The sequence below is a fragment of the Lissotriton helveticus genome, chromosome 2_1 (genome assembly GCF_964261635.1).
Source record: "Lissotriton helveticus chromosome 2_1, aLisHel1.1, whole genome shotgun sequence".
NCBI classification, from domain to species: domain Eukaryota; kingdom Metazoa; phylum Chordata; class Amphibia; order Caudata; family Salamandridae; genus Lissotriton; species Lissotriton helveticus.
This window is the reverse complement of record NC_136059.1, coordinates 987342634-987355237: the sequence shown is the minus strand read 5'-3', so window position 1 is coordinate 987355237 and position 12604 is coordinate 987342634. Positions and strand designations below refer to the sequence as shown.

The following is a 12604-nucleotide window of genomic DNA, read 5'->3' as shown; positions in this document are numbered from 1 at the left end:
TTCCATCACCACTGAGGTTCAGGAAGGGTCTTCTAACATTATTTACAGAGAACAACACATATATATATTTTTCCTTGTACATAGGGAGGAGCGCTCCAGGCAGAGCATGAAAGAAAGAGATAAGAGCATGTGGGCGTACATGTGGGTGTACACTTTATGAGTCATAGGTAGGTGATAGGTAGGTGTCATAGGTGGGTGGTACACAGAGGAGGAGTTTGCATGACCAGCTGGAACTTTGCCCTACTTGTGTGCAACTTGGTCATGACGTGCAATTGACGTGTAACTGGGAGGAGAGCTGACTTTAAGTCTAGTAGAGAAATCTTTAGTGTCAAGGCGACCAGCACGTCTTGTACTATCTGATATCTTGATATCGGGGATGTATTATCTGAAGCAAAGGTTGCTCGTCACTAGGAATCAGAAAAAGCATATATTTCTTCGTTCATTGCGTGGGGGCTGTGAGCAAGCACTGTGATTTCATTTAAACGGAGACAGGAAAGCTAGGCCCTATCTTTACAGACGGGTTCTGTTTACTTTTTTCCCCGGGCATGCAGATAACTGTTATTCATAATACAGTCTTGGCAACCCTTGCTGGGTCTCTTTCGGCTGAGCTAGAAGTATGCGAGCTCAGAGATACGTAATTGCAGCTTTCAGTGTGTCAGGAGTCATGAAAACCCTGATTCAGAAAGTGGTTCATTACGATATTTTATTTAAAAGTGCACAATGCAAATACATGGGCCTTATGCTAACTTAACATTTCTTACATGGGAGACTTGATGACTGGCATCCTAATGCAGGACGTAAATGCAGAGGCCTTGTGATTCAGGCCACTGAGAGAAATATGCATGGGTGACATGCACACATATGTAACATAGGGTACACGTAGGGGGCATCTTGGTCAGGCAAAATTTCATTTTCCTCATTCCCTCCTTGTCCCCTACGTAACCCTTTAGGATACATCTATATTCATGAGACCGTATAGTTGATCATACAGCATCATTTGTTTGTCCTTAACCCTTTGTATACTTGGATGTGGAACACATGCAGTTGCACACAGGCCGCAAATGGCCGGGCCACACTGCAGACAGAGACAGCAACCAAATATCATGAGTAGGATCATTCCTAGGAAGGACAACACTTTCCATCCCCAAGCAGATATCACACCCCAGAGCCAACTGGACCAAGTCCATGTGCCTGGGTCTTGATGTATGTCATGAGCAATCTTGTGGAGCCTTGTTATCGCTGCATACACAGATGGCGCGTTATTTGGGATGAAAACGCAACAACTAGATCGGATCACGCTACAAGCTCCGCCCCTATCCGCCAAGATGACGTCTAGAACGAGGCGATTTTGAAGAACAACAAGTCTCATAGCAGACTGTTCCTGGGTCAAGTTCGCCAGGGCAGATGCAGTCACATTCACTACTGCTTCAAGAGTCCTTGTTAACTTGCGTATCAGTTTACTGTTTTGGACGGGATCTATGAAGAAAAAGAATCCTTTGTTGAAATCTGTATATTGCTCCCAAGCTGTTTCAGTCTGATCAATCCCTGAGGCATCTGTCTCTCTCCTTACTCTAACATGTTCTAGTCGTGAATCTCTATGATAATGGGATGGGGCCAAGAATACAGGTGGCAATAAGAATGCTATATAACAAGTCCCACCCCAGTCTAAGGGCAGATGTACATAGGCTGTCTGACCGCAAATGAAATAGGTATGGCGTGATGTTTTGAAAGAAGAAAGTCCTTCATCATTAAACTCTACTACAACTTTACACTCGCTGTGTCCCATATGTACTGAACCTTTCTTATTAACACATAAATCACCTTTTGCTGGTAGAACTGAAATAAACGGTGGACCTGTATTTTGCTTGGGTTGAACATTTAACATTATAAAATTAACGGATGCATTTCCCTGCTCGTACTCTTCATTCTCTAGATCGGTTCCCTTCCTTTGGGGGAATCCGTCTTTGTCTGGAAAACATGCTTCATTCATTACTTTATTCAGGTTTCCATATATCAAGCCACCTGGATAAGCTATGTACTTTCTATCTATTGAGGTCATTAAGGCAAACCATGCTCTACATGAACCATTGTGTGAGAATGGTAGAGGATAGAAGGGCAGAACTCCCTTCGCCTTTTGATAAGGTGGCAGTTGGCCACATACCCAGCAATCAGTCGCATTGCTGGTCTGATGAGAATGGTGTAACATTCGAATAAAAGTATTGTTACGCAATGCAAGTCGATATGACAATTCATGAGGTGGCAGTTCACTAAATGTATGCTCTACAGTGTTATTAAGGGAAGAGTGCATATGTGAGGCAATAGGAGGAAAGAAAACATGTAGTATTAAACTAACACAGATCATAACAATGCACAGAATAAAAAGAATGATCAAAGTAACTATACATCTACTGCGTAATAACTTGCAGTACTTTTCTCTCATTTTGCTCTTCTTACTATTCTCGTATGTGATCTTATACATGTCAGAAATCTAGTCTAACCGATTCACCACCGAGTGGACTTAGACAATTAAACTACGTCTGACTTACTAGATCTTAACTTAGATTTATACTCCTGCTGTGGAGTCTTTTCTAGTAAAGGCGGCGCAAGCGGCGCAAAGTCTGTATTTTCCAAAGTTCCAGATTGTCCAAAGTGTCTTTTACTGTGTTGAGCGTGAAGTTTCCCTTGCGTCCTTCCACCTTCACTGCGGTCCTCGTGGTTAGTAGCACCAACTTCAGCGTCTTCCAACGTGGCTCAAGGGGGCTTGATCGATCAAAGTTCCGGACAAGAATATAGTCTCCTGGTGCTATGGCATGCTCCTTGACCTGGGTGTTGTCAGGGAAGGCGGCAGCAACCTGTGAACGACAAGAGAGTAGTGCAGACATCAAGGAAGCCAGGTAATCTGTCAGCATGTTACTGTCAACATCAGTTATTCTTTTTGGCATAGGCGTACCCCACAAATCTTTGCTAGTTTCGTCTTGATTATCTGATTATGTCTTTCTACAAGGCCTGCTGCTTCAGGGTGTCGTACACAATGGAACTTCCAATTATATACTAACAGAAGAGACACTTGTTTCATTAATTCAGAGGAGAATGGCTGACCGTTATCGGAATATACGACCCGAGGCAATCCATACCTGGGGAAGTACTCGCGCACTAATTGCCTGGCTGTTGTCACAGCAGTATAATCTGGAACTGGATATGCTTCTGTCCATCTAGATAGTGCACACACAACTACCAAGACATACTTGTAACCTCTAAATCTGTTCATTTGGGTATAATCCATCTGGAGGACCTCAAAAGGGTGGTCAGGAGGATGAAATCCGCCTTGTTCCACCGGAATGCCTTTACCCGGATTGAACTGGCAACAGATCATACATGTTCGTACTTTCTGCTTCGCTGCTGTACGCATGTGCTTGTTAAACCAGATATTCTGTAAACTGTCTATCATTGCCTTCTCTCCCAAGTGTGCTGGACTATGTGCTGTGTTTATGATTACTTGTACCATAGAATCTGGAAGAAACCATGTGCTGTTTCCCTTAGTCATCCAACCTTGTTCAGTCTGGACCCCTCCTTGTTCAGTCCATTTCTTTATCTCATCTGCAGTGGCATGTGTCTGTATGTCGAGTACATCTTGAGTGGGATCCCTGACTGTCATACATGTTGTCAGTAATGGTACCTCTGTCCTTGTCGTGTCTGTTGGTGTCTGGGCTGTAAGTTTAGCTGTTCGGTCTGCCAGGTCATTACCCTGGGAAATGGTGTCTGTAACTTTGGTGTGAGCTTTGCACTTCAGGATAGAAATGGCTGTAGGTAAATGTATTGCTTCTAATAGTCTATCTGTCAGGTCTTGTCTTGGTTTCGTCACTATATTCATTACTTCCACACAGTCATGTGGTGGTGCATTTACTGTACTTGAGGGCAAAAGTGTTGCAGGGTTTAGAATATTACAACGTCTGATCTCTATGTGTGGTTGAAATAATGTCAGTTCATATCCTGTCAGTCTTGCTACAGTCAAATGTTGTGTCTGTGTCCTGTTTAAGAGAACTTCCACTGCATGTGGTACACTAAAACATGTGGTCGCTAAAACTGGCGCTTGACATAATGCTCTTTTTAATTCCTCAAATGCCAAGGTATGTTCTTGTGTCCAAGGGAGGACAGTCGAAGTGGCTGCCTCCTGTGTTGTGAATTGTATGAGTGGTTTGGCTAGATAGGCATACTGGGGAATCTATTGCCTATAGTATGAAGTGAGGCCAATGAAGGCCCGTACTTCCTTTTGTGTCTTGGGCTGTGAAAGGCTAGAAATTAACTGAATGAAAGGCTTGTGTTAGCTGTCTACCCTCCTTGGAAAGTAAGTGTCCAAGGTACACCACTTGCTTTTCACAGAATTGCAACTTTGAAGGGGAAATGTAAAACTGTCAGTGATGCAATTGCGCATTCTGGTTCTGAACGTGCTGTAATTAGGATGTCATCTACGTACTGTAGTAGGGCAGCGTTGGGAGGCATATAAATACTGTCTGCGTAATGAGACTGAGCGTGTGTGAGACCGCACTACAGGACGCACGGCTCTAACTGAGTGAGCTGCAGAGCGGGGGGACGAGACTGATGTACCTCACACAGGGCTCTAACTGAGACTGAGCTCCAGGGCTGAAGGGTGTGTGAGACTGGGCTGCAGGGCCCTGGCTGTGCATCCAAGGGGCAGGTCCCAGCTGTCTTTTTAATGCCTGACTGTAAATACTAGGGCTCATTGCAAGAGCGAAACTCCTGCCAATTATTCTGTTTACACTATGAGGGAAAAACTATTCATTGCAAGCATGCCTTATCTGAAGCCAATGAAGCTTTCAGTGCTGGCTGTAAGGAAGAGCAACTTGACCCCCACCTTTTATAAACATTTTCTCTGCGGCTCATCAAGTTTTTTTCTCTCTACACTGCCTTCCCCTTCACCATGATGTCACCCACAGGGCAGTTCCTCCACCCTTTCAAAACTCTGAGAGCTAAGAACAGCTGCCAAGTTACTGACGAGAGACCTTAGTCAAATTGCAAGCATTCTTTATCTGCATGCGAAGGAAGCCTGGGTCAGTTGGAGGACTGCCAATAACTGTCCGCGGAAGAGAATTGGGGAATGGCCAATAATAACAAGACAGGCACTGCTCGGTGCTCCAAGAGGGGAAAGCCCTCCCTTTACAAAATATCTTTCCCTGGGAGTCAGACCACTTCAAGGTCGAAAAACACATTCTTTGTAAACATATCTGTACCCAGGCTAGGGAGCTAATCAACATTCTCTAACTTAACTGAAGCTATTTTAAAAACGTGATAAAAAGCATCCTAAAATCAGTAATTAATAAGGACATTTTTTTTTTTGTAACCTAGACACATGCTAGCATTTTAAAATAATTATATCATAAAATATTGTTACTAGCTGCAAAGGAAAAAAAAAGGAAACAGAACAACATGGCTTTTACTTTTTGAAAATAACATGTGAAAACTCCATAATTTTGCATTGCAGAACCAAGATTTTCATAATTAAGTGTGCAAGCTCTTCCATTCTACCTATTAAAAGGGCCAGATTCATCATTTTTCAAAGAACCATGTTTTCTAATTGAGGTTAAAAAAAACATGTTGTCTAATTGAGTGGATTAACTGTCACACGCTATACTAAAGGGCAGCTTGCATTGGGAAATAATAATGTATATTTTGTAGAACAAATTTTAATTTAAAAAAACAACACACTGTTGCATTACACTAATTAAAAGCACATTCTATGATGGGTCTGTTTTATATTTCCTTCTCAACCATGAAAACATTAAAGCACCCTCTGTGCAAACCCTTATCTCAATCCGACTGGTTTATTTACAGCTTACCGACCTCTGAGTCAAAACACATTAAATCAAGTGTTCCAAGGCAAACCTACACACATACACGGACGCATTTGAAATAGAATGTTAAATGAACACTTCTTTACTCTCCATGCAAGATGTTACCATTCAGTCAGCAAACTGACAAAGCACATAGGCAGACCCAGCAACCAATGAAAAAAGTTAAATCAAACCATCAATCACTGACTTTTAGTGTCAGCTCACATAACCATGCATGTGAGCTACACAGCCATGAAATCGTGCCAAAACGCACTTCCAAACTACGCCACAAAGACACCAAAATTCAGCACACCTGGCCATCCACCTCCTCTACCGCTGATCCAACCCCCGGGCCCCTAGCGCACCTGGAACACCCCCAAAATAATTTCTCAATTTTCAGAAAAACGCCCATTGGATAACATGGCAAATCGCACCTCCGCACAAAACATGCTTTTTCCACCACTTCCACAGCTCAGATCCTTTTCAAATTTGGCATCACAGTAGTCCAAGCGATTCCCTAAATCCTCACCAAAAAGCAACCAAATCCATCCACTGGAACGGGTACGAATTTCCGCTCAAAAACACGCCCCCCCCGCAAACACCAAAAACGGCCATAAATCGGCCAAATCTCGACCAAAAAACGCCAAAATCCCTCAACACCTTGTCAAACAGCATGTTAAAACAAATACTGCCTTCTCAATACAAGATATTAACTCTTTGGCAGCTGAAGCACAATCTTTCCCCAATGACTGCAGTACATGGGAAAGTCATGAACTCATCTCTCCACGTTATCACATAACTCGTACGCACATCTTCAAAACGTTTTCTCCAAGCACTTGAAAGAGATCCAGCTCTCTCCTGCCTAACGTAATGATAACATGCTCTGCACAAACCATAACCACATGGCGCTATTCACAAGCCATATTCACAAGAAACTCAACAAGTTATAATAATGACATGCTCTTCATAAACTATATTTACAAGGAGCTATTTACAAGGAACTCTGATGCTGTCAGCTTCTTTCTACATACTCTAAAGGGTACAGGTGGTGGCGTTCGCGACCTACGGGGTGTTTCTGAGGAGGTCACTCTAGCTAGTTCTTTTTCTTTCGCTTTTTCCGCTGCTTGTTTAGTTCTCTCTACTTTGTTCAATTCTTTTTCTGTTCTCCTATGTGACTCTTTGCGCCACAATTCAATGGCATCTTTCTGAGAGGGTCTTGATTTCTTTTTCCATAGCGCTTCCTCTACTCTCATAATGCATTCAGGATCCCATGTTCCCGAGATAGGCCATCTATACTTTTCCTCCAGGTCCTTTGTATAGTCTACCCATAAGTCTAAAAACAAAATGGCGTCTAGCCCGTGCTTATTATACATAAAATGACCAGGTGTGTCTCTAGGCGGGATGTTAACTGACTCTTCTATTATACCTTTTCTGGTCCCTATCTGATGCAATTTTGAAAACAGTGGCATGTTGAAACCAACACAATGGAAATACAATACACAAAAATAGACTGAAACAATCAACAATCATTCACACTAAAACAACATAACATTAAAACAAACATGATCTGAACCAATACAGAGAACTAAACATGTACTTGAAAAACGATATGCACTGGAATACAGTACAACCATACCGGTCTCAAAAATGAGACACGTCTTTACCGTGCTCGTGTGAACGAACCCGTCTTTACCGTTTTCACGAATAACGTGAACCCGTCTTTACCGTGCTCATAGAAATGAGACACGTCTTTACCGTGCCCGTGTGAACGGACACGTCTTTACCGTGATCACGTATAACGTGAACCCGTCTTGAACTTTATGCATTCCCCATAGTGGTACTCACCGGGAAGCAGGACTTGAAGGCCTCGGAAACTTGATACTATGCTTCTACTTCTACGCATGCGCCTTGGAACAGGTGGACCTCTGGAAACCTCGGACCTTGCTCTCTCACGGGTTGGGCTCTGGTTGGGATGATCCGCGATCCTCACCGCCTTGTGTGGACGCCTGGTCGCAGTCCGTCTCCTCCGTGGGCCTGAGGGAGTAAGCAGGAAATCCCGCTGCGTGCACTTCGGAGTCCGTCACGGCTGTAGAAGGGGGCAAAAGCTGGACCTACGTCGCCGGCGCGTGGGGAAAGGGATAGTCCTATTCGGGCGCCAAATTAATGTGGTAAATAAAAATATTACCCTGGCATAATTTCTAGGCATTAACAATTAGCATGTATCAAATGAGAGGCAGAGAGTCCGTGGTGTCCAAGTTAAAGGGGCTTTATTCCAATAACTCGAGTTAAGGGAGAATCTGTTCCATCACCACTGAGGTTCAGGAAGGGTCTTCTAACATTCTTTACAGAGAACAACACATATATAAATTTTCCTTGTACATAGGGAGGAGCGCTCCAGGCAGAGCATGAAAGAAAGAGATAAGAGCATGTGGGCGTACATGTGGGTGTACACTTTATGAGTCATAGGTAGGTGATAGGTAGGTGTCATAGGTGGGTGGTACACAAAGGAGGAGTTTGCATGACCAGCTGGAACTTTGCCCTACTTGTGTGCAACTTGGTCATGACGTGCAATTGACGTGTAACTGGGAGGAGAGCTGACTTTAAGTCCAGTAGACAAATCTTTAGTGTCAAGGCGACCAGCACATCTTGTACTATCTGATATCTTGATATCGGGGATGTATTATCTGAAGCAAAGGTTGCTCGTCACTAGGAATCAGAAAAAGCATATATTTCTTCGTTCATTGCGTGGGGGCTGTGAGCAAGCACTGTGATTTCATTTAAACGGAGACAGGAAATCTAGGCCCTATCTTTACAGACGGGTTCTGTTTACTTTTTTCCCCGGGTATGCAGATAACTGTTATTCATAATACAGTCTTGGCAACCCTTGCTGGGTCTCTTTCGGCTGAGCTAGAAGTATGCGAGGTCAGAGATACGTAATTGCAGCTTTCAGTGTGTCAGGAGTCATGAAAACCCTGATTCAGAAAGTGGTTCATTACGATATTTTATTTAAAAGTGCACAATGCAAATACATGGGCCTTATGCTAACTTAACATTTATTACATGGGAGACTTGATGACTGGCATCCTAATGCAGGACGTAAATGCAGAGGCCTTGTGATTCAGGCCACTGAGAGAAATATGCATGGGTGACATGCACACATTTGTAACATAGGGTACACGTAGGGGGCATCTTGGTCAGGCAAAATTTCATTTTCCTCAAAGGGGTTGGTTTGATCCGCCCCCAACTAACAAAAAATCCAAAATTTTTAAAAGAAAAGGTATCTTTTAAGGGAACAAATAATCACATTCATTTTAGGTTCAGACATTTTCAGCTGCATGAATACCTATATAAACTTGTAAAGTACTTGAAATCCAGTTACATTATAAATTCATGTGGCATTTAAATATATTTGCTTTTGCAGCAACAATTAAGAGTTTACCCGGCAACTGCGTGACATTAAACACATGTGCAATGTGTGTAGAGTCCGAATCCCTATATATTCATACAATATTAGAATGTATAGAAAACCACCATAGCAGCAGTTTAGGACCCTTGGCAGTTAGATTGATTTGATAATGTTTCCCTATATGCTTAAAGATGGTCTTTGGGGGCTCGAGCAATGAATAAGTATCACATGATATATATATATATATATATATATATATATATATATATATATATATATATATATATACTACAATTATAAAGAGAGAACTGTGTCCTTTGAGCCAGGTAAACTCGAAAAGTACACCACCAATCACAACACCCAATACAGCGTTGGAAAGGGGAGGTCCAGGAGATGGACATAGGCTATACATTTGGGCAACATATACATTACAAAGTGAAAACAATATTCGGGGTAAAGTAGTTCCTTGTGGGCGTTCTTCTGCTGTTAGGGAGTAGCATGGGCGAATCAAACTAAACCTGTGGGCGGAAACATTGCCAGAGGGGCATGGCCCATACAACGTCATTCGCTTCCAGGGGCTGCGAGCTTCAGGCACACAGAGCGCAGCAGGCACACACAAAACACAGCGAGTTCAGTAACACAAAAACTCGCTGCATGAAGACAGAAACTCGCTGCAACATTGAAGCATCTATAGAAGTAAGCGATAGTGACGGTGGGCACATAAAGAGCGTGGGCGGGTGTAACTTACTGAGGGAGGTGACATAAACAGCGTGGGCGGGGGTTTGAGGGACGTCGCCATGTGTAAGTAAACGGAAAAAACATTCACATATGCCAAGAATGTAGAAGTTGATGTGTATTCACTTCAGGCAGACACACTCGGTGCATCAGTTCTGTAACTACGCCTTATAAGGGGCGCGGCTTCCATCAACGGGGCGGCTTCCATCAACAAGACGCGTTACGTAGGAACGCTACATTCATGGCCCGCCTATTGCTATTACATACGTCACAGCCTTCACGACGCCACGCAAAGGGTTCCCTAAGGAAAACAGACACAGACTCGACGCTCCTGCTGCTCCTGCTGCTCCCGCTGCTAGCCACTCTGCTGAGCGTCTCCTGCAGCGGTGCTGCCCCCAGCCCCCTTCTGCCCCGGACAATGTCGGGATGGGCTGCTAGTATATATATATATATATATATATATATATATATATATATATATATACACACACACACACACACATATATATAAATAAAACTTATTTCACAGTATGCACTATTTGTTGAATGAAAAAACTTTGGAAACACACCATCCTGGAAAATACAAATACTCTTAGGGAATCAGGAGCAAGTAAAACGTGAACATGAACAATACTGGTGCTCCCGGGCTGAGAGGGGAGTGGTGGGGAAAAGGGGAGGGGTTATGACAGAGATGGAGCACTGACCACACACACCTGAACATCCTCTATACCCTCTTTGCTCAAAAGCGCCCTAGGGAAAATTCAATTTGGCCCGCCCCTCCTACTTGCATCTTTGTCAGTGTCTTGGGAAAATAGGAGGGGTATGAGAGGTGAGAGGTGACAAGGAAAAGGAGAAAAACAGACTTCAGAACCCTGTTTACTACATATTTCTTTAAAGTCAGGTTTGTGAGAGACGGCTGCAGGCTACTACTGCGCCCATTAAAGTCTGGGCCCTGAGCACAAACCCAGCTCGCCAAGCTTAAGGCCAACCCTGACAACCAGGACACACTACTGTGATTAACAAATGTCAATTATTCATTCATGAGTGAAATATTATTTGATGCTATTCTAGCTGTAGCCAGCAACCTTAACAGAAGATCCCTAGCAGAGGATGCTGTGGAGCAACCCTGGGGGAGGAAAGGAGCCATGCTGCTCTCTGGTAATGAGAGTTACTGAAGGTCACCGCTACTGGCAATCTCTCCCCTCCTTGCTGCTGTTGTGGATCTTAACCCGTTCCGTGCTCGTGACTGAACCACTCCGTCACGAGCCACGGGCGCGCTGTGCTAATGACGGAGTGGTTCCGTCACGGCGCGGCCACCCACGCTGCAGCAATCCGTGCCTGCGCAGTGGAATTAATGAGCGGGCGGGGCCGTGACGGAACCACTCCGTCATGAGCACGGCGCGCCCGAGGCTCGTGACGGAGTGGTTCCGTTACGAGCATGGCGGTGCTGCGAGACCCCCCTCCCCCTCAGCGCCGCGGCGGAATTCCCGCCGCGGCCAAGGGGTTAAAGGGGCCTTTTGTGTTTACAGCTCAGGAGGCTGGTTACCTCAGTGAAGGCAAATCCCCCCTTCACCTGAATCACCTATTAGATTGCTAACTATTTATGTATAGCTCTAACCACTAGTATATGTAGTAGACCTTGGTACTTACTACCATTCCTATGAGTTTAGAGTTTATCCGTTTGCATCTCTTCCTTGAGTGACTTTACAACTTGTATATTTGCAATTTTTTTTCTGTGTGTATCTCTTCGTTGTGTGACTTTACAACTTGTACATTTGCAAATTTTTCCTGTTTGTATCTCTTATGTAACTCGAGTAATCCAAAGTCCTTATGTAACGCAACTGGTTCTTTTGTAAAGCGCTCTGACACCTTCGGGTAATGTTCGCGCTATATAAAATCGCATTAAATACATAATTAAATTACAGGCGAGAGGCCACCCAAGAGGGGGAAGAGATGGGATGGGATGAGGGGATGTAGGAAGACTAACGAAGAGAAACAAAATGTTTAGAGAAAATGGAGGCACTGGCGGACAGAAAAAAAGTTACCTAGGTCAGCTCAATATACACCACTCTAAATCTAGGTGCCCTGGCCCTCCTCACCCATGCCCAAGGCCGACCATACCCACTAGTTTCACATTCGTTACATTTGCTACTGTAACTCTTCACTTCCACTCAATTCAATTTTATTAAGAATTTGGATCTATAATGAGATCCACATAAAAAACACACACAAGTATCATATAAATACAATTTAAAATACAAGCTCAATTCAATGCCATCATAAATAGGATAAAATATTAAACAAATTAAATTCCAGCGTAATCGTATCAAAATTCATTGAAACACAGAATTTACAACCATATAACAACGGCAGTGTTAAATTCAAATTAGCCCATCATCAAAGAAACGTGCCCCTTCATAGCCATTTCTCAAATCTCCATAACACAGAAAAATCGAAGGTCTACCAGCAAAGGAAAATAATCAATAGCACCGGATGAGCAAGAGAAGACAAAAATATTCATTAATCGACAACGGACTTAAACTCAACAGTATATTACTTTTTTAACCTTTCATTTCTATATGTAAAGAGCACTAAAGCGACGTAGGTAAAGCTA

General features: G+C 43.4%; 1 protein-coding gene across 2 annotated transcripts in view; it reads right to left on the bottom strand.

The window, feature by feature from the left end:
- Nucleotides 1-12604, bottom strand: part of ENTREP1 (endosomal transmembrane epsin interactor 1) — a 260839-nt gene that overhangs the window by 231970 nt on the left and 16265 nt on the right. The window lies entirely within an intron of this gene.